This window comes from Armigeres subalbatus, chromosome 1 (assembly GCF_024139115.2).
Source record: "Armigeres subalbatus isolate Guangzhou_Male chromosome 1, GZ_Asu_2, whole genome shotgun sequence".
Taxonomy (NCBI): Eukaryota; Metazoa; Arthropoda; class Insecta; order Diptera; family Culicidae; genus Armigeres; species Armigeres subalbatus.
Window position 1 is genome coordinate 104634638 of NC_085139.1, and position 19470 is coordinate 104654107.

The following is a 19470-nucleotide window of genomic DNA, read 5'->3' on the forward strand; positions in this document are numbered from 1 at the left end:
AAGCATGCTTCCCGCACCGAGTGCGCCTGTCAGCTAGGCAATCCGCCAAGCATGCACCATTCAAAAGCACACACTTTTCTCTTGGTCTTTCTCTTTTCTCTTGGTCGGGCCGTGCCGACACGCGGACCGATGCGACGAGCCGACACCACATTCCGATGGTTTTTCCAGCGTCGGAAAAACGCGTTCCCGTCAGTCCAGTAGCGATCGTGACCGCACCAAGGGGTGTCTCTTCCGGGGAGTCCACGCCAAGCTGGCCCAAAAGTGAAAGGATAGTTACCACCAACGTTACCGCTTCCACCGTTACCACCGCCCCATTACAACCTTTCTCTCTCTCCCGGAGAAGGCGCTTTTGCTGTTGTTGCACTTATTTAGAGCATACTGATTGAGGCTCACCGAGGATATTGGCAGAACCGTGACGGGGCCGTGACGTGGAGGGAGCTTCTTGGGGTAAATTGAATTGAATGTGCGTTCATACGAAGCTTCGAAGCTGCCTTTAGGTATTTGGAGTGTGTTATTGTTGTGACAAACGGGTGCCGAAGGAGAGTGGGGTCGACTGAAGAGGAAATCGAAGAAGCTTAATGGAGTGAGGAAAATCCATCTGCAATCGCGAATTTTCTTCAATAGCAAGCGTGGCTCCGGGTGCATCTCGTGTGGATTTTCTGTCCTTCTGAGAGAATACGAGAAAAACGAAGCAAATAGGGCAAGTAAGTCATTGGCGGAGCCGGGCAGACGGGAAAGAGGATACGAGAAGAAGAAAAGAGGGTGTGAAAATTTGGTAACTGGGATTTGGTTCGTTCCTTGCGACGAGCATGCGGTGGTCCAATGTGTGACGGTAGTGTGAAAACAGTTTTGTGAAAAGTTACGTTGCAGATTCAAGATTGCCCAGAGCCATTTTAGTGTGAACATGCAAATGTGATAAACGGAAGTGTTTTGCGTTCAATAGCAAGAAATCAAAAGTGTCGTAGTAAATTTCGAAGCACAAATCAACCAGAAAGGATCTTACATCATCGTATAAGGAGAAGTAAGGTGAGATTTTTCTTCCCTAAAATTTTTCTTTCAGCGAAAAGCATAAGTCTGTGATAGTAGACAGGAATGAGAAATCTTCCAACGACAGAAGAAGCCAAAGAACTACAGATAAGGACAAAACAGTTTCAAAATAGAAAATCAATGAAAATTTTCTCATGATCTCGCCTGAATGGGCCACCAATCACCCAGGCTAAAAGCTAGACCGACTGACCGACGTCAGAAGAGTAGGGGAGCCTTTTGGGGCGACGAGGGCAAATTGTGAGTCGGTGTGAGTGCTGCGTGCAGCTTTTGAACGGATGTATGAGTGTGCTGCACGCGTAGAACAATCGTCACGTCTCGTGAATTAACGTGAAGAACCCAGTCAGTCAGCGGTGGCGGCATTCGACCACGGGAAAAATTTGCTCACGTCATACACATGACAGCGACGTTCGGTTGCGAGATGTTACAGACAAGGACGAGCATTTTATTCTTTTGGGGAGAGAAGTTCGTTTTTAGTTGCGACAATGTAGACGAGAAAATGTAAGAGGGGGAAAGCAAACCTACAACATTGGGGACATTGTCAGAATGTTCAATAAAACAAGATAATAAAGCAAACGAAATTGATTTTCTCCATGACGAAATGTTGGAACAAATCCAATAGAAAATGATACCTAATAGTTGGATAATGAAACTATAATCGAGAAATCGATGATATTACAATGTTCTTGCCTTTCCACACACCGTGGGCTGCTCACAAGATAAAAACAACTTTCTATGGAAGTATCGAGCGACTTCATGTTGGTGAGTATGTACAAGACACATAGGCACACTTTTTAAGAATCAAATCGAACGTGATAGGCTCTATGGGCTGCGGATTGAAGTCTTTTTATTTGCTGCAGAAAATTTCCCGAAACAAGCAATGGCTTCCTTAAAAAATTATGCTCAATCACCCTCCTATTGACCTCTGGGTGACTTTTTTACCGCCTATGAATCATATAGCTCGCGACATCTTAAATTACAGATTTTGCCAAAAAAATGCTTTCAAAGCGTTATATCCATTCGGGTCCAGAATGTCTCACCAAACTTGTTGGGAAATGTGATTGTTGGGGAATGTGCGTGCTAACTAATCCCCACAGGCTGGCAGAGATGTTTTTTTTTAATCTTTTGTTTATTTGAAAGGCTCAATAGCAGAGATGTTATGGAACAAAGCTTTCTAGTTAGCACAATTTTACAGTCAGATTTAGTCCGAAAGTTAGAAAGTGTTAGCTCTACTGCAGCTCCAGTGACCCATTAATTACTGCCTGGTATATCAGTTAATCGACTGTTACATTTAGCATATGATAGTTAAAACATCATGACTAAGTTCATCATGCCGTAATAATTCAGAGCGAATTTTGTTGGTCATACTCCGTAGTATACCGGAATAATCTTCACCAATCTCAGCTACTTGGAATGTGGTGTTATTAGTTTGCAGACAGAATGGAACTTGTGCTGCTTTTCATCTTAGTGGTCTCATTACCATTTAGCATTAGCATTGAGCATTTCGCACAAATTCGTAGGTGATACAAGCCAAGACTATTGTACGAGAGTAGCATCACTTTCATCCGTTACCACAGATATTGATTTGGGACTAATCACTATCTCTTAGATAAAAGCAATGCAACCTCCAATAGTCGCGATCTGTCCTGTCCACGTCCTTGCGAATGCTGAGGAAGGGGAAGGATGGTTAGCTGGACACCTACTTAAGAAAGATGCAGAGAACTCTACGACCTCTCATAGGTGCCACGGGAGGTTTTGGGATGGTGTGGAAGGTTATAACAGTAGAAATCGTTTTGGTAGAACGTGAAACACAGAAAGAACTAAGATAGAAATACAAAGTACTGCTTATAAGGCAGAAGCGGTAGCCACTAGACCACCGAACTCGTTCCTTAGTGGTCTCATTACCATTTCTACTGTTATTAATTATTTGGTAAGCACGATGTATATTTAAGGCGCAGGGAGTCCATGAATGTTTCCCATCCGAAACCAACCTGGACCGAGAATTGATCCCACCATCTCTGGAATGACTGTGGGGAAAGTGGTGGCCAAAATCGAAAAATTGACTTGCTTTGAATGACGTGTCTTGTATACCATTTGAAAGCCAGATAGTTCAAATCAAGATTCCCAAAATGCCAGCTCTCTGAAAACTCATTGCGCCACAGGCATCAGACTTATGAAAACTGAGAAAATTGTAGAAAAAATGCATATCAAACAAATGCAATATTCTCAGCAAAAAACGGTCTAATTTTGGAATTTAATATACCATTAGAAAGGAAACTGTCTAAACTTTAAAATGTGTATGTTGTTGGTTACACGGTTAACTACCTACCTGGTTGACTACAGCGTCGATACACCTATGCCTGGCGTATTGTAGAGCTCCATAATCGTCGGTCTTGGGCGATGTTCCTCCAGTTGCCCGAACGTTTGGGGTCCCCAGGTCCGATTCCACCGCGTGCAGCCAGTGTGTTCGTGGTCTTCTACGAAGTCGCCGGCCTCTATCTGGTTCTCTGTTGAATATTGTTTTCGCCATTTTTTCTTCCGACATTCCCACCAAGTGACCAGTCCACTGAAGTCTGCCGTATTTTATACGATTCACAATATTTTCTTCTTTGTATGCCTGATACAGCTCATGATTCATTTTTTGATTCAATGGTTTGCGCCATAAACCATTTTCTAGTTTCCCTCCGAGTATTGTACACTTTTCGCTCGAAAAACCCAGAAAGTTCTCCGGTCCACATCTTTTAACGTCCATACTTAATGTCTATAAAGGACTACTGGTAGAATCAGAGTTTTGTATAGAGCAAATTTCATTTCCGTCTGCATGTTGCGGGACCTAAGCTGGTTATTAATCCGTAAAAGGGCCTATTCGCAGCAGCAATACGTCTTTTCACTTCACGGGAAACGTCATTGTCACATGTCACAAGCCCTCCAAGGTAAACAAATTCTTCAACAACTTCAAACACATCCCCATCTAGCGCTACCTCAGCACCAACACCACTAGGACTTCCTCTATCTCTACCTGCCACCATGTACTTTGTCTTGGTAGAGTTAATGGTTTGGCCTATTCTCGCCGTCTCCCTCTTAGTGGGACAAAAGCCTCCTCTACTGCTCTACGATCGATTCCAATAAGGTCAATGTCGTCCGCAAAGCCCAAGAGCATATGCGACCATGTGATGATACTGCCGTTCCTCTGCACGCCAGATCTCCTAATAGCGCCTTCGAGTGCAATATTGAACAATAAATTTGAAAGTGCATCACTCTGCTTCAATCCGTCTAAGGTCACAAACGAGGTTGACACTTCGTCTGCAATCCTAATACTTGATTTCGAGCCATCCAGCGTTGCACGTATCAGTCTAATCAGTTTCGCCGGAAAACCATGTTCGGACATTATCTGCCACAGCTCATTTCTCTTCACTGAATCGTACGCTGCTTTTAAATCAATCAACAGATGGTTAGTCTGCAAGTTGTACTCCCGGAATTTATCAAGGATCATCATCCGCAGGCTACACATCTGATCCATCGTTGATCGGCCCTCACGAAAACCTGCCTGGTATTCGCCGACGAAGGACTCCTCAAGCGGTCTCAGTCTGTTAAACAGAATACGCGACCCAGTGGCTTTACTAGATTTCAGCTCGTTTAGAGCCTTCTTAACTTCGTCCAGCGTTTGTGGTTTCACAGCTTGACCGTCGCCGACAATGTCCTTCCTGCTCCTTAATACACCTTAATTTGCACCTTTCAACAAATCTTCTAAGTGCTCCTTCCAGCTGGCTGACACCTTAGTCTTGTCTGTCAGCAAATTTCCCTCTCGGTCATTGCACATGGCGGGCACTGGCGCAGTCTTCTGCCGCGCGCCATTGACAGTTGCGTAAAACCTCCGCATGTCGTTTCTATCCATGTTCTCCTGCGCTTCAGCTATCACACTCTCTTCGTGTTGCCTTTTTTTTCTGTGGTAGGTTCGTTTCTCTTTTGCTCTTGCTCTCCGCTTGCTGTACCGCTCTCTATTGGAACGGGTACGAGCCACTAGCATTCGACTCCTAGCAAAATTTGTCTCGTCATTTCTTTTCTCTGGCACTCGCTGGCACTCCTCATCAAACCAACCATTTCGTTGGCAATGCCTAACACTTCCTGCGCTGTTGTAGTCACAGCTTCATGGATATTTTCCAACAAACCGTAGACGTCGCCAGATCCGGTGGCATCTCCTATCCGCTCGTCCAGCTTCTGGTGGTACTATTCAGCAACGCGGTTAACTAAAATTAGTAAAAAATAAACAATAATGAAAAAAATGTTGGACTATATCTCACGAGGAGGACCGAGCAGTTTCAAGAGACCACCACTTATGCTTAGTTTTGAGTCTATACCTGAGAGAAAGAAGCCAGCTCACTGACAGATCGTTCATTTACTATGTCTTCTTCTTCTTTATTTGTGTGTAAATTGTTGAAACTCAACAAATCTAAGTAACATTTTATAACGTCGGAAGCAACATTTTTCACTCCAATAAAAACTTGTTCGAATTAGCTGATTTTAATGGTTATGAACTTCCTAACGTGGAACAAAACCGATTACTCATAATACGGGATCATTCACATGGATAATTACGGGTTCAATCCACTGTAGCAGATATAAGAAAAGTTGCGAACATAAATTGCGAAATAAATAATTTTGGTTACGACCATTTGAAGCTACATCGCAGTGTTTACTTTTTCGGTTCGCAGTGACTGGATCGCGGTGACATTAGGATGAATGTAAATAAAGCGAGCTGTCTTCTCTCTCTCAGGTCTATACTATACTAGGTATGTGCGGAACCCTTATGCGGCCGACGGGGTACCCGTGTTCCTTTTTAAATTCAAGTGGTGATATTTCAATGAATTTTTATAGCTGAAAGCTGAAACTTGGTTGTCGTAGCCAAGCAAATCCGTCTTCCGAATTTCCTTTTACTAACGAAAACAAGCGCGGAACACCGAAGGATAATTCGCATGTTCACGCCTCAAAAACATAACACTGAATGATCGTTTATTTTCACCGTTGAATCTTCTAGAATTCCTGTCAGCCTACTGAGATTGAATTTCAAATTTCTTCTCATTAGCTTCTTAGTATGCTGGCATTTTAAATGCCAACTACGATTGAATTTCAAATTCGTTATCATTTTTTCTATTAATGTCATTTTTTAAAATATTTTAGTTTATTTCATTATTTTTATCATGAAATAAGAAATACGTTCCACTCTATCCATCAATGTAACCAACAAATGCAAATGCATTTTTCAGACTCACTTTATTCCCCACATTGGTGACATCTAAGAACTCCATAAAATGTAGCATCTGTGAGAAAATCACGTTGATACAGTGAGGAGGGACGTGGGGAGGGGCATCTGTTTTTTTTTTTACCACGTTGATGGCCGACAGGGTACCCGTGTTCCCATAAATTGATATTTTCATAACTTTAACAATTTTCAACCGATTTAGATAGTTTTGAGAGTTTTGGAAACAGAAACTCATATACTTTTTGCCCATTGTCAAGATTTACAGCTTTTGTCCATGGGTATACAAGAAATCTTTGAAGTAAGGCTTAAGAGTCTACACACGTAACCGAAGGACTATCAACAAGTTTCAAATATATTACATGCTCATTGCGCTTCTTAGAATAGTCGGTGTTCACAGTATATATTCTGGGTCTCCAAAAACCCCTGGAGTAAGGCCTAAGTCATCCAAAATCCCTGGAATAAGATCTTATGGTCTGCTAACGTAACCAAAGGTCTATCGTGTAAATTCAAAAACGGTACATGCTCTTTATGGTGCTTAGCATATAATGCTTTCACAGTAGGTATATGTTGCGGGTCATCCAATAACCTTTTCTTAAAACATGTTTGCATTTCAAGTAGTTCTTGTTGCTGTCATTGATTCTAGGTAGTCTACGAACTCCATACAGTCAAGGTCTTCGGATCAATCTCCGTAATGGAGGCAGTTAACGAAGAATAAACAAGTTGCGTGACCCCTTCTTGGTATATTTTTGTATTCTAAGTAGTTCTTGTTGTTGTCGTGAGCTCCAGGTAGTCTACGAACTCCATAGAGTCAAGATCTGTGGATCAACCTCAGTAACGGAGGCAGTTATTGAAGAATAAACAAGTTGCGTGACCCCTTCTTGGTATATGTGTGTATTCCAAGTAGTTCTTGTTGTTGTCGTGGACTCCAGGTAGTCTACGAACTCCATAGAGTCAAGATCTGGGGATCGACCTCGGTAACGGAGGCAGCGTTTGAAAAATAAACAAGTTTTGTGACCCCTTCTTGATATATGTTTGTATTCCAAGTAGTTCTTGTTGTTGTCGTTGGCTCCAGGTAGTCTACGAACTCCATAGATTCAAGGTCGGTGGATCAACCTTCGTTATGGAGGCAGTTATTGAAGAATAAACAAGCTGTGTGACCCCTTCTTGGTATATGTTTGTATTTCATGTAGTTCTTGTTGTTGTCGTGAGTTCCATGTGGTCTACGAACTCCATACAGTCAAGATCTTCGGATCTATCTCCGTAATGGAGGCAGTTATCGGAGAATAAACAAGTTGCGTGACCCCTTCTTGGTATATGTGTGTATTCCAAGTAGTTCTTGTTGTTGTCGAGGACTCCAGGTAGTCTACGAACTCCATAGAGTCAAGGTATGGGGTTCGACCTTGGTAACGGAGGCAGTTATTGAAGAATAAACAAATTGTGTGACGCCTTCATGGTATTTGTTTGTATTCTAAGTAGTTCTTGTTGTCATTGGTTCCAGGTAGTCTACGAACTCCATAGATTCAAGGTCGGTGGATCAACCTCCGTTATGGAGGCAGTTATTGAAGAATAAACAAGTTGCGTGACCCCTTCTTGGTATTTGTTTGTATTCCAAGTAGTGGGACAAAAGCCTCCTCTACTGCTCTACGATCGATTCCAATAAGGTCAATGTCGTCCGCAAAGCCCAAGAGCATATGCGACCATGTGATGATACTGCCGTTCCTCTGCACGCCAGATCTCCTAATAGCGCCTTCGAGTGCAATATTGAACAATAAATTTGAAAGTGCATCACTCTGCTTCAATCCGTCTAAGGTCACAAACGAGGTTGACACTTCGTCTGCAATCCTAATACTTGATTTCGAGCCATCCAGCGTTGCACGTATCAGTCTAATCAGTTTCGCCGGAAAACCATGTTCGGACATTATCTGCCACAGCTCATTTCTCTTCACTGAATCGTACGCTGCTTTTAAATCAATCAACAGATGGTTAGTCTGCAAGTTGTACTCCCGGAATTTATCAAGGATCATCATCCGCAGGCTACACATCTGATCCATCGTTGATCATGTTGATTCTTGTTGTTTTCGTGAGTTCCATGTGGTCTACGAACTCCATACAGTCAAGATCTTCGGATCTATCTCCGTAATGGAGGCAGTTATCGGAGAATAAACAAGTTGCGTGACCCCTTCTTGGTATATGTGTGTATTCCAAGTAGTTCTTGTTGTTGTCGAGGACTCCAGGTAGTCTACGAACTCCATAGAGTCAAGGTATGGGGTTCGACCTTGGTAACGGAGGCAGTTATTGAAGAATAAACAAATTGTGTGACGCCTTCATGGTATTTGTTTGTATTCTAAGTAGTTCTTGTTGTCATTGGTTCCAGGTAGTCTACGAACTCCATAGATTCAAGGTCGGTGGATCAACCTCCGTTATGGAGGCAGTTATTGAAGAATAAACAAGTTGCGTGACCCCTTCTTGGTATTTGTTTGTATTCCAAGTAGTTCTTGTTGTTGTGGGCTCTAGGTAGTCTACGAGCTCCATAGATTCAAGGTGTGTGGATCAACCTCCGTAATGGAGGCAGTTTTTTAATAAACAAACAAGCTGTGTGACCCCTTCTTGGTATATGTTTGTATTCCATGTAGTTCTTGTTTTTGTCGTGAGTTCCAGGTAGTCTACGAACTCCATACAGTCAAGATCTTCGGATCAATCTGCGTAATGGAGGCAGTTATCGAAGAATAAACAAGTAGCGTGACCCTTTCTTGGTATATGTTTGTATTCCAAGTAGTTCTTGTTGTTGTCGTGGGCTCCAGGTAGTCTACGAACTCTATAGAGTCAAGGTCGGTGAATCAACCTCCGTAATGAATGCAGTTATTGAAGAACAACTGGGAGGGACGGAAGGTAGCGGTTTTCCTCCAATACCTTTTCCGAACTTAATCTATCACATGTTGTGCATATGCATAATCGAGTTTCAGACATAGTAATTAATTTCCACTACGGGTGGCTCAATACCCGGAACAAAGGCAATTAACTTTCAATGCACTGAGCTCGAAAGGCGATCTCTCTTCGCTTATGTGGTCGGGTTGGGATCTGACGACCAACTCGCAAAATCTCACACAACCCTACTTCATCGAGCGCCGTTGGTGATGAAGCAAGTGTGTAGGAGCCAGATAATACTAAATACTCATCCTACTTGGTTGGCATTGTACAAAAACATATATGAGAGAGTTAGTTCTGAGAATGTATTGCGAGAGTTCGGCTACATGCCCGGTGCTGTGAATTTGGTTTCATCAGTACCCGCTAAGCTGCGGAGGACGACGGAGGTCCTTCGTAGCTTAGTAGGGAAAACACCTGTCTAGCGTACTGGTTTCGTGGGATCAAACCCCACTTCTGTAGATCAATCTCCGTAATGGAGACAGTTATCGAAGAATAAACAAGTTTTGTGACCCCATCTTGGTATATGTTTGTATTCCAAGTAGTTCTTGTTGTTGTCTTGAGCTCCAGGTAGTCTATGAAATAGAGTCAAGTTCGATGGCAGTTATTTTAAAATAAACAAGTTGTGAGACCCCTTCTTGGTATATGTTATAGTAGTTATTTTAATTGTCGTGGGCTCCATAATGAAGGCAAGACAAAATACGTGAATGGAATCCGTATTTTTTTGTCGAAGAGACTTACAAACTTATTAACAGGTACTCATAAATGATTCATAATAAGCCACAGGCAGTGAAAGTTATTTCATGAACATCTTTATTGTTTGCGGCAAATTGGATCGAAAACGTGATAAAATCGGGTTAGGCAAAATCAGGGGTAGACAAAATCTGGGAGTGACAAAATCGGGTCAACCTCATCTGACTGAATGTACGCATTCCTAGTACAGTAGCCGTTCGATAACTGCAAAATGTTTACTTTTCAGTTATCGAACGCCGTTCAATAACTGCAACGCACTCTAGAAGTCAAACGGTTGTCAATCGACGTCAGATGCAATAAAAGTGCATCTAAATGTGCACCGCAATGCAGCTGTCATTGAGTCTGACATCGGTTTGAAGTTTAGCGGTCCGATAACTGTAAAACTGTTGCAACTATCGAATTTCAGTTAAAAAGCATTGCAGTTAAATGACAGTTATCGAACGTCTGCTGTAGTTTTTGTTTTTGCCATGGTACTAGGTAGTCTTTGAACTCCATATAGGAATGATCTGCAGATCAACCCACGAACGGAAGGTTATTGGTATATGTTTGCATTTCAAGTAGATCAAGTTGTTGTCATTAGCTCTGGGCAGTTATTGAAGAATAAACAAGATGTGAAACCTCATCTTGATATATTAGCATTCCAAGTAGTTATTGTTGTTTTGTTGTTTTTGGTCCCAGGTAGTATACAAACTTCATTCATATCACTAATATGAAGTTGTCTATTCTTTGGAAATGCAAAATGTAAATAAATTGGAACGATACAACTTCACGCCGAGAACGTGAGGGAAAAAACGGGCCAATATCGCAAAGATCATGTACCATATTAAAATTAGATTAAGGATACTCCTCACGGAATCCAAGTTTCAAAGTGCTCGCGTTTACGGGGGCACACCAATCGATACGGAGGCGGCGCACAACTGTCATTTTTGTTGATTTAGCTTTGCTGCGTCGCAACATGCGTGAAATAATAAAAATGACAGTTGTGCGTTGCTTCCGTATCGAGTGGTGTGGCCCCGAAAACACGAGCACTTTGAAACTTGGATTCCGTAGGGAGTGACCTTAAAGACCCTCTAGATATTCGTGTAAGCCTAGAAGTCTTACTCCATAAATTTCTAGGATGACCATTAGCATATGCCATGAACGCATTTTATTCATGGACCCCAAAAGCTGATATATCTCTAGTGTAGATCCTAATGCCTTACTTCAGGGTTTTCTTGGAAAACCATGAACATTTGAAATGAGTGCATCCTATTCTACGTACCATATAAGGCATGTATAACTATTCAAATACTCCGAAAGAACTCTGGTTACGCGTGAAGTTCTTGAGGATTGTTCAAGTGTTCTCTTGGATACCCATGAACATATGCAATGAAAGCGGTATATTATATGTACCACAAAGCGCATATGCCACTTTTGAAACAAGCCAAAATATCTCTGGGTACCCATGCAGATTAAAAGGCCTATTCCAGGGTTTTCTTGGATGACCATGAACCTATGCAATGGACGCAATCTATTCTACGTACCACAAAGGGCATGTAACACTTTTGAAAAAATCTGAAAGATCTATGGTTACGCGTGTAAACCTGAAGGCCTTTTCCAGGGTTTTCTTGGATGACCATGAACATATGCAATGAAGGCGCCAGAGGACTTATCCGAGAGATTTCTTCGATAGCGCAGAACATATGTAGTGATCACATTTGATTTCAAGATGCGCAAAGAGCATGTACCACTTTTGAGACAAGTCCATAGACCCATGGTTACGAGTGTAGACCTTAAAGCCTTACTGCAGAGATTTCTTGGATGACTCGGAACATATACTGTGAACGCATTCTATGCTAAGTACCACAAAGAGCATGTACCGCATTTGAATTCGCATAATAGGCCTTTGGTTACGCGAGTAGATCTTTAGGCTATACTCCAGAGATTTCTCGGATGACTAAGAGCTCAATTCAGGGATTTTTGCATTACTCGAAGCATATACTGTGAACACCTTCAATTCTAAGAAGCGCAAAGAGCTTGTAGCATATTTCAAACTGGTTGAATGGCCTTTGGTTACGCGTGTAGACTCTTAAGCCTTACTTCAAAGATTTCTTGCATAACCATGGGCATAAGCTGTAAACCTTGACAATGGGCAAAAAGTATATGAGTTTCTGTTTCCAAAACTGTCAAAGTTATCCAAATCGGTTGAAAATTGTTGAAGTTATGAGAATATCAATTTATGGGAACACGGGTACCCTGTCGGCCATCCACGTGTGTTTTTTTCGTTGGCCGCATAAGGGTTAAGAACAGTGACATTGAAATGGTGAAATGGCGTTACGAAAATAGTCGTATAATTGATACTATACAAAATGTACACTCATTGAAAAAGTAATATTTCGTATTCTATTAGTACTCGTCAAGAGTTTTCCTTTCATGTATTAAGATCCAAAATCGAAAATATGGTGTTGCGTTATGCGAATCCAATGTGCTTCTGGATGAAAAGCTTTCGGTTCATTGATGCAGTTTCACAAGCTATTGAGGAAGACATTGAGAAAATGTTTCTTCAAAGTAAATTAAGGCTTGTACACGAATAGCGTAACAAAACTGGGGGTGTAACGGGGTGTTTCATTTGGTAACTGTCCATACTACAAACAGTGGGTTCCCATACCAAAATGTTACGAAGTGGTGGAAATTACAAATGTTTGGTGTTGCGTAGTACTCATTGGGGTCGTCCATTAATGAGTCACGTGAAACTTGAGTTATTTTTTTATTCGAATGGATTGTGAGGCTTTTTCAAACCCATCGCTCAGCGCTTTTCTTGCTTTTCAAAATGCGAAAAAGTGCAATTCAGCGATGGTGTCGCGTTACGAAATGCAGCGCAATATATTTATCATATTCAAAGCGAAAAATCTCAAAATGAAATTTAGTGAGGATAATTTTACACCTGTTTAATCATATGTCCCCGAAGCTAATTTTCGAATGCAGACCTAATTTCTCGCTGAAAGTCGGCTCCGCATGGTGTCGCGTTACGCTGGAATGTGTCATATGTGTCATGAAATCCAATATCCAAGGTGCTCCAAAATAATCTTGAGTCAAGATGCACAATGACAATGACGTTTTGGTGAACCCAAAAGATCTGTAGTAGCTTGGGGGTCGTACACATATTACATGTGCGATTACTCTGCATGGTCTTTAACCGAAAAGGGAACCATCACATGTTTTTTTCTGTTATTGTTCTAAAGCTTATATAATTTATTATATATAATATATAATTTTCATGTGCCATTTATGCCAAATTAAAAAAAGGGGAAACAGCCAAGAAGCTGGCCATCAGAGAAATATATAAAAGAAATAAAATAATATTTTAGGAGATGAATCACGCCTCTTATGAGTAGAATAAAGTAGAAAAAGAGATATTTTCCTTAACCTTTTGTCTGTGCTCTGGGGTCAATATGACCCCAGGCCACTTTGAATGATTGCCATTTTTTTAGTTTTCAACCGATTCTCCTAATTTTTGGTAGTTTGGTAAAACTCGCCGAGATCTGTCTCCTAGGTGCAAATTTGCTTGAAAAATCTTGAAAATATGCGCTACAGTGTACTTTTTTCAAAAAACTTACGTTGTCTGTGCTCTGGGGTCAAATTGACCCCAAATTGAAATTGATATGACTTTTTTAATGTTTGGCCAATTTTGGATTTTTGGGGCTGTTTCGAAAGAAAATTTAATCATCTTTCAGGTCGTTACCGAACTTTGTTAAAGACGTAATTTTTACAAATTTCAAATTTGTGCGATAAGAATATTTACAGTGAGGAAAATTCCATTTTTCGGAATTACTTAAGTAGTCTAAAATAATGAATTCAAATATACCACCACCTGGCGGCCAAGTTCTAAATTTATCAACGCCTCATGCCAAAGCACACACCTTCCTGCATAACCTTCTTAAAAAAGGTGCAGTTCAAAATGGGTAGGATTTTCGGATATAAGTAAAATAATCATAAAACATCACTGTTTTTGTACCCTTGTTAACTAAAACCCCTCCCCGCGATGTACCTGCCTACCAATGGTCAATCTTTGGATACGACCTGAAAGATGATTAAATTATCTTTCGAAACAGCCCCAAAAATCCAAAATCGGCCAAACAATAAAAAAGTTATAATAATTTCAATTTGGGGTCAATTCGACCCCAGAGCACAGACAACGTAAGTTTTTTTAGCACAAACAGAAGGTTAAGGATGATACATTGAATTACGGGAAAGGTACATGACTTACAAGAAACCCGGGTAGAAGAGAATAACAAATGAATAGCAAAACTTGTTATTAAAAAGAGAATAACTGAATAGCACAATATGATATTAGTTTGTTTGATATAAGTGCTAAAATAGCAAAATTAATAACTAATTTTGTATGTGAAAATAACTAAATAATATCATATTTTACTATTGCAATAACAAACTAATAACAAAATTCCTGTAAAATGCGAACAACTTATTTTGTTGTTATTTAGTAATTAAGAACATAATAAAAACAAATTTAGTTGTTAACTGGACAATCAAAAAAAGAACAAATTTAGTTATTCGATAATTGCTTCTTGAGTTATTCGTTTTGAATAACTGAAAAATAATAAAACAAGTTATTAACAGTATTTTTTGGAAAATCTCATTTATTCTTCCTATATGAATATTAAAAAACAGTTGACTTTACATCTTTTTGAAATGTAACAAATTACGTTAGTGACAACAAAGTTAAAAAAAAGTTTGAATCCATTAAAAATGCCACAAATAGAGCAAAACGATCACATATCTCAAGATTTCACTTTTGCTTGTTCCGCAATGATGGATTATTTGCAATTACAGTAGCGACAAGCCTGTTTATCATTTTGGCCTTCGCAAAAGCAACGCCGACTGTGTCCTGAAGCAAACGACGCCGCTCGTAAAGACGATCTAAAAATATAAAGAGATATAGGAATCAATAAAATATTCCTAGTACAGCAATGCATTTCAGGACGTACCTCTAATGTATTTAAGCTTATCCGGATCTAGCTGAGCGGTTGGTTGATTTTTGCATTCAGGATCCGATGCTTCCTTGGAGCGTCCTTTAGGGTTGTTTGAAGCTCTGCCAGTCGCTGTTGCATTGCCAATTCCTTCCGGAAATAAATGAAATAGCAACTCCTTGGTAAACAGATAGTCACTGTCATCCGAATTTTGGGAAACACTCAAACAACCACTCTGAAGTTGGATAACCCGGATATTCGTTGAACGTTCCTTCCGGTCCTTTTTGCATCAAAGACTCTTGAAGCAGCATATTTAGTGAACGGAGTTTCGCAATCTCTTCCTGAAGCAATCGAATAAGGCTCGATTTTTCTTTAACTTCCTCCTGCAGCTTTCTAATTACTTCATCGGAATTCTCGTTGAACTGTTCGTCACACAACCCTACGGCTTCCTCACTGCTTATAGAATTGTCATTACTATGGACAGTAGTGCTGGCTGGTCTAACAGGATGCGATGCCTGGGGTCCAACTGCGATCGGCCTACTTCCAGAAGCAATGGTTTCAGGAACGTAGATTGAAATTTCAGATGCCGTCGCAGTGGGCAGAGTTAATGGAGAAACCGAAATGTAGTCTTGAGGCTTTGACACATGGAACGCAGCAGTTGACGAGATTGGATCGGATAGCCCAACTTTTTTAGGAATTGGTTTACCAGCTTGCTTGGTCATTGATGATCCGTTACTATTGCCGAATTGACGTTTTGTATTTTCCTCTTGGAGCAAACGAATTTCTCTTGTCTTTTTATCGATTTCCTCCTGCAGCTTCTTAATGACGAGGAGATCAGAATTCTCGTTCGACTGATCCTCACAAAATCCTTGGAACACGACTTCCATACCGGATGAAGTTTCATCATTGTTTGATTCCAAAGGATGCGATGATGCGGATCCAACGGAACCAACTACGATTGATTTGCTGCCAGAAGCGATGATTTGAGGATCATGAACGGAAATTTCAGAAGTTCAGAAGAAGAAGTTCAGAAGCAGCTGGTGCAGCATGTTTCAATGGAAAATCGGAAATGTGGACTTGAAGCATTGGTACATGAAATGCAGAAGTTGAAGCAATTTGCTCTGGATTGTTTGGTAGCAGTAGTTTTTTAGGATCAGTTTTACCGATTCGCTTCACCGCCGGTGTTCTGTTGGTATTGTAACAGGGGCGCTTCTTTTCTGGTTAGTGCGACTGATGCTCTTTCACCTACAATATGATTGAGGTTAGAATCTTTAAACATAATGAGTTTCAATTAAAATCTTACAATTTTTCAAGATCTTGCATGGCATCAATCCTCTGGGATTTAGTTTTGCGTGGGCGGCCCATATTCACTAAAGAATGCAACGGAATTTTAAGGAAAAATGCAGATATGCGGAAGAACAAACCACACTCCACGATTACACTAGCACGATTAGCTTAGGAAAAATGTGAAAATAGTATATGGATGAAATGTTGTACTGTGTCTCATAATGTGAAAACATAAATGTATATATTTATACATATGAGTTGATTTACAGCTTAATTTGAATAATCATTAGTTGACCAAGGGTTCACTTTTTTGCGAATCGGTTTTGTTTGGGTTTGACGTTTGCTCACTATTGCCATCTATTTCGTGATTTTCGAGTTGGTGAAAACCACAGATATCGTTATTATCAGTGCAAGAATAAATTTGACGAGATTTTTTTTGATTTGTTAAAAAGACTGGAAGCCCATAGTGTATACCAATCGTCTTAAGTATGAATTGAGGTTATGTGCGTATGTGTCAGTGTCTATGACTATTATATTTTTATATTTGCTTATAATTTTAAAAAGAATAATTAGAGAGGTAAAAATATGGGTTCTTTGGGAAAGTTGACCTTAAATAAATTGAAGAATCGATGGAGCGAATGAAAATGTTTGACGGGAAAGGTCAATTATTGTCGAAACGTCTATTGTCCGAAATGCATAAATTATTTTTGCGTATATAGGTCCCAACAACTTAACATTGAGAAACTATGAGGTTTGTGCATAATTATCGTTGGCTGCTGTATGCCGGCAAACAAGAAAATATCCTAAATGGAAATTAGTTTTGAAAAAACTTTAGTTTTAAAAATATATTTAAAAAAGTTTAAATGCTTAGTCAATAAAGCAATAAATTTTATTATTTGACATTATTAAAATACATTTGAAAACACAATGTGATGTGCTATATAGTAAACAAAAGCATACGTGTTCATATTCAAATCTAATTATTTTCGCATGTACTACTAGAAATAGTGAGTTCTGATTGAAGAGTCAAAAAAAACTAGAAGGGAAATAAATACTATCTTCATATTTATTATTTAAGGCCGATACAAATATTTAAAATCCATTTTGTCTCCCCCCCCCTCGGAATTTTTTTGCCAAAAAATAATATTTTCAGGGGGCAACAAAATAAAATTCGGATAATTTTGAGGATTTTTAAAACATTCTTTAACAAATCCGAGGATTTACAATGTTATGAAAACTCATATGTGAATATGTACGTTATGTGGAAGATATTGATTTGGAAAATGTATTGGAGGTAACCACTTTCCCTTCAATGGGACTCGAACCCATGACCCTACAGTACGCTAGACTGGTGCTTTAACCAACTAAGCTACGAAGGACCTCCGTCGGCCTTCGCAACCTAGCGGCTACTGAACGAGCTCGAGATTCCCAATGCGATCGGGTCTGAGCTTGACGACCGACTGGCAAATAGCTTACACAACCTCACTTGATCAGTACCGTTGCTGATGAAGAATGTGTATAGCCGCCAGACATTCTAAATACTCACACTCCTCTAATGTGGACGTGTACAATACACATGTGGAAGTATTGGCTTGATAAATGGATTGCGAGTGATTTGACTATGCGTCCAATTTGGGAATCTCGAGCTCGTTCAGTAGCCGCTAGGTTGCGAAGGCCGACGGAGGTCCTTCGTAGCTTAGTTGGTTAAAGCACCAGTCTAGCGTACTGTAGGGTCATGGGTTCGAGTCCCATCGAAGGGAAAGTGGTTACCTCCAATACATTTTCCAAATCAATATCTTCCACATAACGTACATATTCACATATGAGTTTTCATAACATTGTAAATTAACGTCCAAGTCGGGTGGTTTAATCCCCGGAAATAGGCAATTACCTTTGATTGAACCAAATCCGAGGAGTTTTTTGATTTTTTTCATTTTAATATTTATTTCTTATTATCCCCCCCCTTGACCTTTCAGAGACCAGTAGGACAAAAAGTTAATTAAATATTTGTAACGGCCTAATATTGAATCGAAAAAAAAATCATACCGCTATGAGTGCAAGGCAAAGACGACAGTTTTATTTAGCAGATGGAATTTATGGTCAGAAATATGTAAAAAAGGTACGTTTAAATTAAACCAACGACTTACAATTTGTTGTATATTATTGTTTGTTCATCAATGTTTTTTTAGCCAAAGCTAGTCAAAAATAGTAATGCAGTAAGATCTTTTGCATCAGCGTTCAGTGAGGATCGCTCCGTAAATGAAGATCATTTCGTGGATGCTAATCGAGAATCAAGTACAGGACCAGTCGAAACAATCACAGGGGATTTATCGAATGAACACGGAAATGATACGAATGTAGATGATTTGTCAGAGTATGATTCATTTGAGATTGAATCAGAGTTATCAGAAAATGAGCAATCTAGTGAAGGGTTTGAAGAGGCGGAAAATTTACCCAAGGTGAGTATCTGTACTTATAACTAATAAACTGCCGATTTATTTGGCGTACCAAAAAAATGAGAAATTCGAACGTTAAATTCGCGTCTAGAATGAATGACTCATTAAATTCCTTTAACAATTTATCCAAATCTAAATTCTTAGTGTTTAAGCACAATGCTACACTGCCTGTAACCGCATAGTTGTCCCATCTTTGATGGGTTTCCTATTCATATAGGACAATCATGCGATTACAGGTAGGACAATCATACAATTACAGTACAGCCTTGATGAAATCTACGGTTTTGAAGACTTCGATTTGTTTTTCAAGACTGCTTGGTAACTTGTACAACTTTAATATTAATGAGGATAATATTCGATTATTTAAGAAATTCAATAATTTGATATAGTTTTACTTTTTTTCAGTTCATTTCCTCATGCAACAGAAAATTGTTCGCAGCTAAGTCAAACTTAACTGTAGACGATGTGCTGTTTATGGTTATCAACTACTATGTACGGCATAGCTTAACGCAAACTGCAGTGGAAGATTTGTTGAAACTGCTCAACATGATCTCTGGAGTGAAATTGCTTCCTGAAACTTTCCAGTCGTTCATTTCGCATTATCAAACTAACCCCTACAACTCTCCACGTATAGTCTACTGCAGCAACTGCCAATTCGATTATGGACCTACATCGCCTAAACCTGATTCAGAATGTCCAATTTGCGGATCGAAGACCAAGGATTTTTTCATTACAATTCCTATTGAGGATCAAGTTCGGGAGCTTGTAATTGAACATTCAA

At 39.9% G+C, this 19470-nt stretch overlaps 1 protein-coding gene and 1 pseudogene across 2 annotated transcripts in view; one reads left to right on the forward strand and one right to left on the reverse strand.

Annotated features, from left to right (window-relative positions):
- The first annotated feature begins 216 nt into the window (after nt 1-216).
- LOC134204329 (probable sodium/potassium/calcium exchanger CG1090) overlaps nt 217-19470 on the forward strand; it is a 65678-nt gene continuing 46424 nt past the window's right edge. For both annotated transcript variants that reach the window (XM_062679187.1, XM_062679245.1), the window contains exon 1: nt 217-1026. The gene's annotated coding sequence lies outside the window, so the exon portion shown is untranslated. The remainder of the gene's footprint in view (nt 1027-19470) is intronic.
- LOC134204245 (uncharacterized) lies at nt 14695-15819 on the reverse strand (annotated as a pseudogene).